This window comes from Rhinolophus sinicus, chromosome 6 (assembly GCF_057876585.1).
Source record: "Rhinolophus sinicus isolate RSI-liver-muscle chromosome 6, RSI-T2T, whole genome shotgun sequence".
Classification (NCBI taxonomy): domain Eukaryota; kingdom Metazoa; phylum Chordata; class Mammalia; order Chiroptera; family Rhinolophidae; genus Rhinolophus; species Rhinolophus sinicus.
In genome coordinates, this window is record NC_142506.1 from 55,106,987 (window position 1) to 55,120,478 (window position 13,492).

Consider the following 13,492-nt stretch of genomic DNA (forward strand, 5'->3'; position numbering starts at 1 on the left):
GAGGAAGGGAAGGGAGGGGAGGAGAGGAGAGGGGAGGGGAGTGAAGGAGGGGAGGGAGGAAGGGAAAGAAGAGAGGGAGGGAGGAAGAAGGATCACAGAGTGTGCAAAACAGTCACAGTGGTTTTCTCTGGGTGCTGGGATGATAGATTCTTTTTACTTTCTTCATTTTCTTTATATTTTCTAAAATTTTCTACAAAGAACATGCACTACTTTTATAATAGACAATAAATTATACAAAGATAATCTTAAACATCTGTTGTTAAAATAAACAACATAAGAAAACACACAAGGGGCCGGCCCGGTGGCTCAGGCCATTGGAGCTCCGTGCTCCTAACTCCGAAGGCTGCCGGTTCGATTCCCACGTGGGCCAGTGGGCTCTCAACCACAAGGTTGCCAGTTCAATTCCTCGAGTCCCCCAAGGGATGGTGGGCTCCGCCCCCTGCAACTAAGATTGAACATGACACCTTGAGCTGAGCTGCTGCTGAGCTCCCGGATGGCTCAGTTGGTTGGAGCGCGTCCTCTCAACCACATGGTTGCCAGTTCGACTCCCGCAAGGGATGGTGAGCTGCACCCCCTGCAACTAGCAACGGCAACTGGACCTGGAGCTGAGCTGTGCCCTCCACAACTAAGACCGAAAGGACAACAGCTTGACTTGGAAAAACGTCCTGGAAGTACACACTGTTCCCCAATAAAGTCCTGTTCCCCTTCCCCAATAAAAATCTTAAAAAAAAAGAAAACACACAAGTGTGTAATGTAAAGAAACTGTCCCGCGTCCCTAAGTGTCTGTCCCAGGCAGAATGGGCAGCGGCTAGATGGTAATCAGAACGCTATAAATAACGCCTCTCCACACCCTGCGTTAGCCTGTCCTTTCTCAGAAGGAACAGGCTAACCAACTGCTCCAACCGGCTGCCAGGACGATGGGATATGGCCACACCACTTTGGGGAAAGAGGCTCAACTGCCCTTCTCAGAAGTGGTGAGAAAATCAACTGGGCCAGGCTGGCAGCGTCTAATGCTGGCCCTGTGTTAAGACAGAAATAATTAATGTGTACTCCACCCACCCCCACCCGAAAAAGAAAATAGGGTCCTAGTTTAGAATAATGGAGTAAGTGCGGTAACCACATTTTTCTGAAGCAAAAGCTAAGACGTGTAAGATGACAAGCGCCCTTCCAGGTTAGGGGTCAGCAAACCGCGACCTTAGCCAGGTCCAGCCCTGCCACCTGTTTTGTGTATCAATATTTACTGGACTACATCCCTGCTCATTCATTTACGGATTGTCTACAGCTTATTCATTTACATATGTATTGTCTATCCTTGTTTGGGGGTTTTGGTTTTTGGGTTTTGTTTTTTTTTTTAGCTGTAAGAGGAGAGGTGAATAGTTGTAAGAGAGAGATAAGATCCACAGAGCCTAAAATATTTACTATCTGGCCCTTTATATCAAGTTTATCAACCCCTATTCTAGGGCAAGAAAAAAATACAACCAAAACTGCCCCAGGAAATCTGGAAAGTTCAACTAGAGTCATATCAGAAGCGCCCAATGAGGCTGAAATTCCCTAGTATTACAGCTCTGCTCCAGAGCCCCCTCCCCGGAAGGCCCCCCCCTCAGAGTCCCCCAGGCCGCAGACGCACAAGGGGCAGGGCTCTGTGGTGACCCAGCCTCAGGGCTGCTCAGAAGGGTCAGGTCGGAGGGTTGGGGTGGGGAGGTGCGTCATCTCTGCTCCTTTTGCCTTTCAGGATGCCCGCAGGATGCCCCCAGCCGTACCACTGCCACCTGCATTCCTCTGCCTCACAGTAGGCTGCTCAATGCCACTGGCGGTCCACACCTGGAGTCCGAGTACATATAAATCCACCCACGTCTACCCAGTCCTTCATTCCTGCTTTCACCACCTCCCTCCCAAGAGGCCCCTGCCAGGCAAGCACCAGGTGTGTGCAAGGGGCTGGGGTTCCAGTCAGAGGCAGAGGCAGAGGTACACGCTGCCTCCACCCTAAGCCCCACACAGCGCCCCCTCCCGTGGGACGCGGAGGCCTCCCAATGAGTCACACAGGCTGGACCCCACACGGGTCTGTCTGAAACTGCGGCCCTTGGATGACCCAGTAGAACCATGCCTTGTAAGGAGTTATTTTGGGGGTGTCACGTTGTCTTCTAGACTAAGAGCTGCATGTTCCCTCAAAAGCTGCTTCTGGATTATTGGGATTTTTCTTGGAACGGTTTAAAAATTATACACTCTTGTGCTACCATACAAGAGCTTTTATACAGGCACTCTGACGCTCTCCCCTGTGAATGTAACCAGTTCCTCAAATGGTTTTATTTTGTGAGCAGTAGACCAGCACAGCATGATGGTAACCAGAGCTACTATTATTTATTAAGAGTTTATTATATGCCAGGCTCTGTGCTAAGTGTTCTACGGATATTATCTCAATTGTTTTTATAAGGTAGGTACTGTTATTATGCCGATTTTGCAGAAGAGGGAACTAAGGGACAGAGAAGTTAAGTAATTTGCCCAAAGCCACACAGCTCATAAGGAGAGCCAGGGCTTGAATCTATCATGGCTCATGAGCCAGGCAACCACTTAACAGATAAGGGGAGAAAACAACCAAAAATGTATGTTTTGATGTCCTAGACAGCAAGCCTCCCTTCTCTACCCACTGGGAGACTAAAATATTCTTAGGATTCCCTTGTGTGTGGCTGAGATGGGCCCTGGGCAGGAGAAATCGCAGCCTCCAGAGAGGAACCCAACACCACGGATAAACCTGCTCGGGTCCAGGGCAGGAGGCACGGAGGGTCCTCAGTGGCCTTTCCTCCCTCTGGGGAGGATGTAACTGATTACAAACGGGGCTTCTAAAGCCAACCAGCCAAGCATGGCGTCCTGACAGAAATTTCATTTTCTGACTAAAAACCCACCAAAGTTTTCAGTGGAAAACATGAAAACATATTTGGTTTGGGAAGTAACAGTGATGAAGCAATCAAAACGCTCTGGAGTTAGGGCCTTTGGTTCAGATCCTGACTCTGCTGCTGACCTAAGCCACCTACGCGTACCTTTGTGCCTCAGTTTCCTCGTCTGCTCTTCAGAGGACTGGCTGAGATAATCCACATAACAGCAGTTAAGGCATCAAGCGCCTTTCTGGCACCGGTAGGTGCTCCAAACCGCGGACACAATTATTCTACAACCACACAGACTGGAATGAGGTGCAGACTTGGTGAGACAAGAGGGAGCGTGAATGAGACCAGTGTGAACAATCGTTTTATTTATTTCCATCCCAGCACTCCGGCTGGGTACAGGGTCGTGTCTGACACAGGGAATGCAGTCTTGCCCTCTCTTGGGGACCAGGGGGGTTATTTGTGCTGTGGAGTGAGGCACCATTCAGGAGAGTTGGTGCAGCCTGCTGGCGGCCTGCCTGCAGCGCCTAGAAACGAGCGGGACATAAATACCCACTGGTTTTCCTTCCCACAGTCAATGCCACTCAGAGGACAAAACAGCACGGAAAGCTTTCGACAGGTACTTTCAGGGAGGGAAAGGGGGGGGGGAACCCCTGTGACCCTCACGAACTCCCTGTCTCAAAACCACGGCACACTCTGCCACCAGACTCATCCTCCCCAAATCCATTTTCCTCATGCTGACTCCGCACGCAATGGCTCCTAGCTGTCTACAGAGTAACGTCCAAACTCCTGGGCCCGAGGCCGAAGGTGTCGCACTGGGAACCTGGGCCTCCTGTCCCGCCTCCACTGAGCCCTGTGCCGTGTGAGTACTGCTCCGACCCCCCGGCCGCAGGCCCGCCCCCATCACCGCTACACACCTGAACCCACACTTCCCCCACGCGGACAGGACAGCACCGTCTCAGTGAGGCCGGCCTGGGACCTGGGCATCCGCTCCGCCCTGACCGGCCCCCCGCCCGTTCCAGGCCTGGTCCTGACCCGTCCTATAACCTGCTTCCTCACCTGCAACGTACGGAGTAAATTCTGATTGTGTCCAATCTACATAAGAGAGGTGGGAGTACTCTGATGTGTGCAAATGTGCCACATACATTCACGGACATGATTTCTAATCAGGCCCTAACCTGACTCTCGGTTCTTGGGAATTTAAGTCTTCCCATCAGCTCATCGAAGTCTTCCAGCAATGGTCACATCCGCCGTTTTATAACTTATCTTTGGCACGTACACATCGACTTGCTTCCACCAAACTACAAAGCCCGTGTGGGGAGGCTCCCGCCTCAGGCACCTGAGTCTCCCCCAGCGCACATGCACGCACACGCACACGCGCGCGCGCGCACACACACACACACACACACACACTGATCCTGACCACACAAATGACAAGTGTGACCTGCATTGTCACACAGGAATGGGAATAAGGGCCCTGAGTAAGGAACCCTGGAGCTGTAGTTGAGAAGTTTCTTTTAAAGTGAAATCGGAAATGTAAAGATCTGTGTTCAAATGTGGCCGAAATACAGTGGCTGGCTGTGGCGGCTGAGTAACAGCCACCCAGAGAAGTTCCCATCCTAACTCCCAGCACCCGTGAATCTGTTAAAGGAACAATGCAGACGGGATGAGGTTACAGATCTTGAGATGAGGACATCGCCCCTTCACCCCTGTGGGTCCAGTGTAATCACAGGGTCCTGAAGACAGAGGCAGAGGGATGCGAGTCAGAAGGAGACGTGAGAGCAGAGGTTGGAGGGATGCAACTGTGAGGGGGGAGCCACGACCAAGGGATGCGGGGGAGTGGGGGGGTGGGAGGGCCTCCAGGGGCTGGGAAAGGCGAGGGGACGGAGCCTCCAGCAAGAACCGGCCCTGCCGACACCTTGATTTTGACACCTTGATTTAGCCCCGGGAGATCCATTTCAGGCTTCTGAGCTACAGAACTGTAAAAGAATAAACCTGTGGTATTTTGAGCCACTAGGCGTGTAATGCCTTATAGCATTACAACAGCAATAGGGAATTACTACAGAGGCTATTTTTAAAAAGGCAGATCATTGGCTTAGGAAGAAGGGCTGTAGGCTAGAGTAATTTCCAGATCATTTCTCTACAATAACTTAGTGTGGTCACCCCACAAACAGTGTTGAATGCCAGGCATGGCGCCAGGGCTGCAACATCCATGGGCAGCTCAAAACACATTCTCGTTCTCGATGACAGAGTCTTGCTGGCTTCAGCGTCAATATGCCCCATTCGCCTACAGGCCTTGTTCCCAAGCTCGGCTCAACATTCGAACCTTACGAGCATTTATTACGTGCCAGACACTGGGCACAGGCCGGAGCACGGTGTCCAATGAGAGCCCCCACCCTCAAGACGCATCTCACCAGTTTCTACATTCTTGATCTTTCAAAACACGCTCACTTCAGATTTAGCAGTTCAATGAAATAGTATTAATAACAAGAACGGCTACCATGTATCATTCCCCTCTGTGTGCCTGTCACTTTGTATCACTCCTGATCCTACAACAACCCCGTGATGTAGGATTGTCCCCATTTGCTGATGAGCTCAAGTTCAGCCAGGGGAAAAAAATCTCCTCTAAGTCGCAAAGCTGTGAGGTGCTGGCCCATCCGTGCCGTCTGGCGCCAGGCTCAAGCCCTTTCCCTCTTACTGCCCAGGGAGCTGAGAGATAAGCAACCTGCCCCCAGATCAGTGACATTTTAAAAAAATCAATAGTCACTCTCCAGGAGACATGGCGAGGTCCACCCCCGACAAGTGTGTCCATCTGGCTGCAGAAAATTAAGAGTCATAAAAATCCTGGAGCTGGTTAGGCTCTCAAAAGCCACCTGGCCAAACTCCCCCTTCTGGAAAGCTCCTCAGATACGGGGGTTCTGGAGAGAGAGGGCCTCCGTCACCCAGTTCTGTATTCCCCACGGGGTCTGGCACGGTGCTGTGTCCACACCAGGAGTTTAACACCCGGATGCATTCAGGGTGCTCCCTGGGTTATCCAGAACCCAGAGCCAAAGAGACAACTGGGGGTGCCGGGCATCAGGGGAATGTTCTTCCTGTCCACGGCCACCCTGCGACCCCCCACCATGCACGGCCAGCCACAGTGGGAGCAGCAGCACCCCCATTCTGTGGAGGAAGAGCAGCTTTCGTATCCGTAAGGCCTGGTCAGTGACAAGGCTGTCTGCTGGGGCGCACGCTCAGGCACCAGGAGTGGGGGTGCCCATACAGGATGCAGCACCCCTGCCACTTCCTCTTTCACCCCACTCCTTGCTTATAAGAGGACTGAGAGGGAAGCGGGGGGAAAAGGCAGCAGGCCCGGCCCACTAACGGTGAGGCCCGCGCTGGCTAGAAGAGGAAGCACAGCGGCCCTGACCCGTCTGGCCCTCTGCTTTACCACATGTTGGCCTTAAACGCAGAGCGAGCAAGAGCCACACACCTTTGTGTTTTTTTTTAAATCTCAGAAAGATGGGAGATGTTTGCTCCAGCACCTGTCAAACAGTAACCACCTGCGGGTCACAGGGCAATCTATTGTTCCCTTCACCCTCCTCTGAGCCAGGATCAGTGCCAAAGAGAAAAGGTGCCAGGCAGGGAACAAACACAGGGCTTCACCACAAGCTCTGGGCTTGAACTTAAAAGTGCTGTGTGTGTGAACAGTCCCCGGACCGCTCATCCAGCCCAGCAGACGGCGGGAACCTTGCCACCGAGCCCTCCAGCTCGGGGACAACACAGGAGTGTGATGAGGGCGGACGGAGGACGGCCAGCAGGCCCGGTGCCAGGCGCACCCCAGGCGCCCGCCACGTGGAACCTCGGGCACACGTGGAACCTCGGGCACACGTGGAGCCTCGGGCACACGTGGAACCAGCTCCTAGGGGGCAGGCAGGACAGCAGCCGGGCTTTCTCTCCAGCACACACTTCTCCTCTTGGGGCAGCGTTTCCTCATTGCCTCATGCGTGAAATGATCACCAGTTTCCAGAGGTTAGGACACAGCGTTGATCCCTGGAGTTCATACAGAAGGTCGACAGAGAGCACAACACAAGGCTCTTCTGAAAGCTGGGATTTAACGGGGTCTAGAAAGAACGATGCTTAGAAGAACTCAAGTACTGACCCTTTTAGACGGGCTATAAAAACAGCAAGCGGGGAGGCGCAGCCCTGCTTCTCAGAGGCGGAGGGGCAGAAACCACACAGCCTCGGTCTCAGGAAACACCCCTCTGGGAAAATCCAGTGGGATGGGACAGAGGTAGTAAGTGAGCAAGCGGCTGGCCCCTGCTCATCCATCCAGGAAACGCCTCCCTGCCTCCTTCCACACTCACACTCACGCTCACACTCACGCTCACGCTCACATACCAGGAACAACCAGCTCCTAGGGGGCAGGCAGGAGCAGGACCGGGAAGAAACCTCAGGCAGGACAGCAGCCGGGCTTTCTCTGCAGCACCACCCCCAGCTCACCCAGCCCCTCACATAAAGCAGAGCTTCACTCACTCCACAGCTGACTTCTTTGTTTCCTCCGCAAACAGAGGCGGTCAGATGAGAGCACCCTCAAACCCTGGGGCACATCTCAGACTTTTCCCAGCCTCTCTTCCCTTCTCCTCTAGACCTTGTTCTTGACCTGATTTTTTCTTTTGTCCACACTCTCTCCTTCCACATCTGCCCCCCACCCCTAAGCCCACAAACCCACTCTCGGCTTTCCCACACCGAAGAGAAGAAACCTCCCGTTGACTCTGCTTCTCCTTCAGCCTCCTCCTGGCTAACGTCTCCCAAGTCTTTCCTTCTCCCCCAGCACAGGCTTCTGGCCCCACCCCGTGCCCTCCCCTCGGTGACACTCCCTACAGCACCTGATGGCTCACTTCACCTGAGCCCACCCCGTTTCCTGCTGGCTCCAAGTCCTCCCCTGAAATCCTCTCCGTGTTCCATGATTCCATTGCCACCCCCAGTCCCAACGTCCTCCACCGGCAGAGTCCTCTTTCTCCACGTGCAGGCCTGGTCCCGACCGCCCTCCTCCCTGCTTGTCCACACGGTCCCCTGGGCTGCTTCAGCCTATGGGGTGGACAGCTCACCCAACTCTGCATCCCTGTGCTCAGGCCAGGCGGACCATCTCAAGTACTGAACAAATTCTGGAACAAACCCAGTTATCAGCACACACCAGCCCCCCCCCAAGTCCCACAGGTACTGGGGAAAGGGCACGGGGGAGCATGGGGGGTGAGGGAACTGTCCTATACTTGACTGCGCTGACGGTTACGTGACTATATGCCTAGGTCAGGCTGTACAGCCACACACTACAAAGGGTGACATTACTGCATGGAAATTATATCTTAATAAAAAAGGATGGAAGAAATCCCACAGGCACCTCAACCCCTGCTGGTCTAAAACTGACATCACCATCTTCCCCCAGACCTGCTCCTCCTCCTCCTCCTGCACTGTTTTGTTTTTTGTTTTTTGGTTTTTTTTCAGTAGTGACACCACCGTTACCCCAAGCAGCTCCTCCCCCAAACTAGAAATCTCGGCCTAGTGGCCAGCCAGTCACTTAGTCTAGAAATTTAACCTGCGTAGATGTATATTCTCTTGAACCTGTGCCCCACGCACCACCTGGGACTCAGGCCACCCCCACTTCTCACAAAGCGCCTCCCTGGGCTCCCTCCTGGGCCACCTCCACCTGCCTTTGACCATCTGCACACATACCCGCCCAAGTGCCCTCCCCATGGCAACGCCCACCTGGCTGGCGAGGCCTTTGCCCGCTCCAGCCTGGGCTCCAGAGATCTTCTTGCCCAAGGAAACCTCGGTCATCCTTCAGGCTCCAGCTCCTAGCCGTCCAGCATAGGAAGCGGCTTTCCCTGCCCTTTGCAAACACGACCCCACCCTGGGTTCCCCCAGCAGAGGACCTACAGGATCCTGGGCAGTCAGGCCTGTCCCCACACTGTCTCCGCGGCAGACGGGGCACGTGCCAGGCCAAGGAGCTGCCCCCTCTCCCAGGGCTCTCCAGGCTGCAGCTGGATAAGTGAGTGAGTTGTGGTGCTCAGGGAAGGCTCTGTGGCCTGAACTGGTCAGCTGAAAATTACCAGGAGCGCTATGCCCGCCCTGCTGGCCCCCTGACCCACTGCTGAGATAAAATGCCCCAGAAGCACAGCTAGCAGCAATGCTGCTCAGACTGACCTACACTCCTAAGGGCAGATCACAAAGGCTGCTGCAACAGGAAATGGGGGACTCACCCCAATCTGCTCCCTAGCCCAGCCCCCCACTGCTCCCCTCACACTCCCTCCCTCCCACCAGACTGCACTCACCCCCACCCCCAGGACTCACCTCCCTCAATGGCTCCACTCAAGGAGCCCGCTGCCTGGACCAGCGCTACTCAGAGTGGTGCTTGGACTACTGGTTCTGTTGGCCCTGATACCAGGACTAAGCACTTAGAAACTTCCAGAGCCACTGCCATGAAGCCCATGCTGTGACTCATAAAAGCAATGGTCTGCACCAAACTAGGGAAACACAAAACTTGTTCCTTCCCCACAGAGAGCCTAGGAAGCACTGGCCCCTCATCCCTCCAGACTCCTGCCTCTTCCTGTGGAAATCCTCACAGGCAACGACCATGCCCTCTCCTCCAGGAAGCCTTGGAGGTTTCCACCAGGTAGAAGTGGTCTGACCCAGGGTCCCTCATCCGAACCACACTGAGGGCTGGTAGGCGGTGCCTGCACAGTCCTTACTGCTCTGCCCTGAGGTCAGGGACCCAGGTCTTGTTCACTTTTCTACTCCCAAGGCCATGTTCAAGGCAGATCATCAATCGGTATTTGTTCAACGAGGAGTAAACAACCAGACCCACCCACAATTCCAGAGTGGACTTTTCTTCAGGGGCAGGTGGGGGAGGGACAGCAATCCTTAGGACACATAGGGATTTTCCAGGTTTGGACCAGATGCTGCTCCTCTCCCCCCACCCAGATGGGAATGGGAGGATATTAAAAAAAAAAAAAAAAAAAGGAAAAGCAAGTCGAGGCTCTCGAGACAAGAACTGAGTCACTGTTCACCTACAACAGATTCTACAATACCCTGAAATGGAAATTTGAGTGAAAACACTCAGCTATTTCTTACGTCCTTCTCTCCATGCACACACTAAAAATAAATCACACCCAGGTATGAAGAACAAAACGTGTTTTTCAGAGTCATTTCCAACTTTCAATATTCTGTGGGGCACTGACCTCAAAGCTAAGGGTCAAGCGCTCAAGAGCCTATAACCCCAACAACAAACAACGTGCTTGTGGACAGACCAATAGATACCGTGCCACCTGGGTTCGCAAAGAGCAGGCAGAAGCTCCCTCTCAGGTCCCACCCAGATGCATCTCACTGGGGTCCTGGTCCTGCCTCCGGGCCAGCAGACCCACCCCTCCCACAGGTGCAACCCCAGGAGGAGCAGGACGGCGCACTCCCCCACTCCCACCAGCTCTCCTTTCCACTGGCTCTCCCAAGTTCCTGGCTGCTGTTTAGCAGGAATGCTGGAACTATTTCTAGATGCCACTGTCAGATCAAGACAACGCTCTATCTAAATATTCCCGTCTAATTCTGCACACAGCTCTTGTTTCACCCGACAAAGATAATGACTCAGGGTCCATGGCTCTTGGTGGAAAATTATCCTGCCAAGTTTGGAGCTTCCCAATAACAGACTTCTCAAAACGACTTTTTGAGAAAGGAGAAGTGGGCGCCCTGTCCAGATCCTTTCCTAGAGGCACCTAAGGGGCTCCGAAAGACCCCCTAGCTGACCAAGGAATGTTATGGGAAAATCCTGATACGTCCCCACAGAACCGATTGATTAACAAGAAAGGGAAATTTATGGTAGGTGCTCAGGATGTGTTTTCCTTCTCTGTACAGTAATCAGTTTTTCAGCCTTTCTGCACCCCCATTCCTTTGGGACCTAGAAGTAGGGCGCATAAATTCCAGGTTATACTGAAGGCAAAATCCAGACGCAGAGGTAAGGCCTCTTTTCTCTGTATGAAAAGAAATAGCTCACTGTCTTTGACGTTGAGGCTTCGATCAAATATAAAAGAACTCCACAAATCGTACACGTATCCGTGCTGCACCACTGCACTGCTGGGGAGCCTCTCCCAAGGACGGGCACCTGGTTCATATAAATAGACCTACATATATGTTTGCAGTGCAGCCCGATACCCCCTCCCTGCAGATGCAGGTCCTACCCCCTCCCACATCACAATACACAAGAGATGTCTCCCCCAAAAGTAAGGAGGAGTAAAGCATCATCTTGGAAAAGCCACCTGTGGACAACTGAGTTGGCCTTTCTGCCAGCTTCAGACAGCTTACACTTGTTCGCCCACTATTTAAAAACTGCCCTGTGGTTATTTCATATGCATGTTCCCGTAGTCTGGCAAAACCCCCAAACACAGAAACCACCCGTCTTCCACTTCTTTTGCACGCTGGACCCAGCCAGCCACTGCCATGCATGCCGCAGGCACAGCAAACGTCCATGGGTTTCTACCTCCTCTCTCTCCTTGCCCCCCAGGTCCTCAGGTGGGGCTTTTTTACAGCCCAATCTACAGGGCTTCTGTCATTGATTTAGGGCAGGGGACACAACACTACTCTGTTCCTAAACGTCTCAACTACTCAGGGGCATCCTGGGAAGACTCTTTTATTAGAGTATTACCTCAGTGGTTCTCAACCAAGGGCAATTCTTTCCTCTAGGAGATATTTTCGGTTGTCACAACTAATGGGGGGAAGTGGGGGTTACTAGCATCTAATGGATACAGACCAGGGATGTCGCTACACATCCTACAATGCGCAGGTCAGCTGCCCCGCCACACACACACGCACTCACACACACACACACACACACACACACACACACACACACACAGAATTATCCAGTCCAAAATGTTGATCGTCTGAAGACTGAGAAACACTCTTAGGTAACACACTGGAAAGCACCTGCTTCGCTTTTTATTCTGAGTTGCCCGAGCTCAGGTCAAAAATGTAACAGCCCTGCATTGTCTGCATTATTTGCAAGGCTGAACAAAATGCCCAAAGCCATCGCAGGAGTCTTACAAGGTGCTGCTCCCCTGAACCACCAGCCCCCACTCTGTCTTTCCTCAGAAGGCCCTTCCTACCAGGATGGCCCCAGATGGGTGCATGCACAGCATGACAACTGGCAGGCTGGCATCATGCATACTCAATCCTTTGGCACCGAGGTAGGCCTGGCATGCCCAGCTCTTCAGTCTTCTGTCACGCACACCCAGGCCCAAGTGAGCAGTGAGCGTGGACAAGTTTTCCAACGGGCTGCAGGCCCAACGCAGGCTAAGAGGAGGCTGCACAGAAACCGACACCCCTGCACCCAGACTCGCCCCTGCAATATCCCTCACCCCCCAAGGCACAGGGGAGAACTGGCCTGCGTTTGGCAGGGGCGCAGGGAGGCTACGGAAAGGAACAAGTTTAAGCAGGTAAGCCCAAAACACTCACAAGACCCCCAGTGGTTTGAGAAGCAGGAGGAAGGGCCAAAGCAAAGCGAACGGAGGAAAGGACCCAGAAGGGCCTCGTTTTTCAAGTTCACCTAAACCCCCCACCTGTGAAACCCAACAGCTGCCAGGGGAGTCAAAGCACTGACTCCAACCTGCAGCCAGGGGCAGTTAAAGCCCCCGAGACAGTGCAAAGGGGTCTGGGAGTGAAGAGAAATATTATCATGAGAAAGCGAGACAGGAAACCTGTCTTGGCGACCAAGAGACAAAGCATCTGGCGGCGGGTCACCGAGGCTGCTCGGCGCGCCCCGGGGCTCCGGCCGCGGCTCCCGTCCCCTCTCCGGGGCAGGCCCCGCGAGCTGTGGTGGGGATCGGGGTGGGCGACATTTGCAGGCCCCCACCCTGCATCCTGAGACGCGCACACCGCGTGCCGGAGCTCACGGCCGTGACAATAGCAAAGAAAAAGCCGCGCTATTTCTTCAGGAGGATGCAAGAAGGGCCCGAGGCGGGTCAGAGCCCAGCTCTGGCCGCAGGCAGACCGGCTCCGGGCACGCGGCGGGCGGCACCTTACCCCGGGGCAGGAAGCTGGGATCCGCAGTCACCTTCGCGCCGCCTCTGAGAAGTCGCCGCACCGCCGGCGCCGGACACGCGCTCCGGATCTGTTTACCAACTGGTCCGCGCCGGGAGACCCTGAGCGGGCGGCCCCGCCCCACCGGTCGCTCCCATTGGCTGCGCCGCCGCCGCCGCCGCCGGCGGAATGCCGCTGGGAGCGTGTTCGGCCCGTGTGCTCAGCCCACGGCCAATCGGAACCGAGGGCGGAACGAGAGCAGCCAATGGGAGGCCGCCCCGGCGCGCAGGGCCGTCCCTTTCTGCCCGCCCCGCTGCCCTTTCCCCTAGTACGGAAAGATTGCGCCGAAGGTGCGGCAGCGGGGTGGGTGGCCCCGTGTGCCTGTGTGCCAAGAACGGGCCCTTGCTCGCGATGAGGCGACTGCTGTGGTCGCGGTGGCCAGTCTTTTGCTGTCACCTTCTTGCAGGTGCTCGCTGAGCCTCCAGACCTGAGGCCCTGGCAGGGAAAGCCCCGAGTGGAAGGAGAGCACGGAACCGCGGCGGGCGCGCACGGGGCGAGGCCTGCCCTGTGCC

General features: G+C 54.4%; 1 protein-coding gene across 2 annotated transcripts in view; it reads right to left on the reverse strand.

The window, feature by feature from the left end:
- Positions 1–13,492, reverse strand: part of COQ8A (coenzyme Q8A) — a 41,547-nt gene extending 28,055 nt beyond the window's left edge. The window contains exon 1 of one of the 2 annotated variants that reach the window (XM_019730895.3): positions 12,924–13,492. The gene's annotated coding sequence lies outside the window, so the exon portion shown is untranslated. The remainder of the gene's footprint in view (positions 1–12,923) is intronic. The other variant, XM_088799125.1, reaches the window with a different exon arrangement.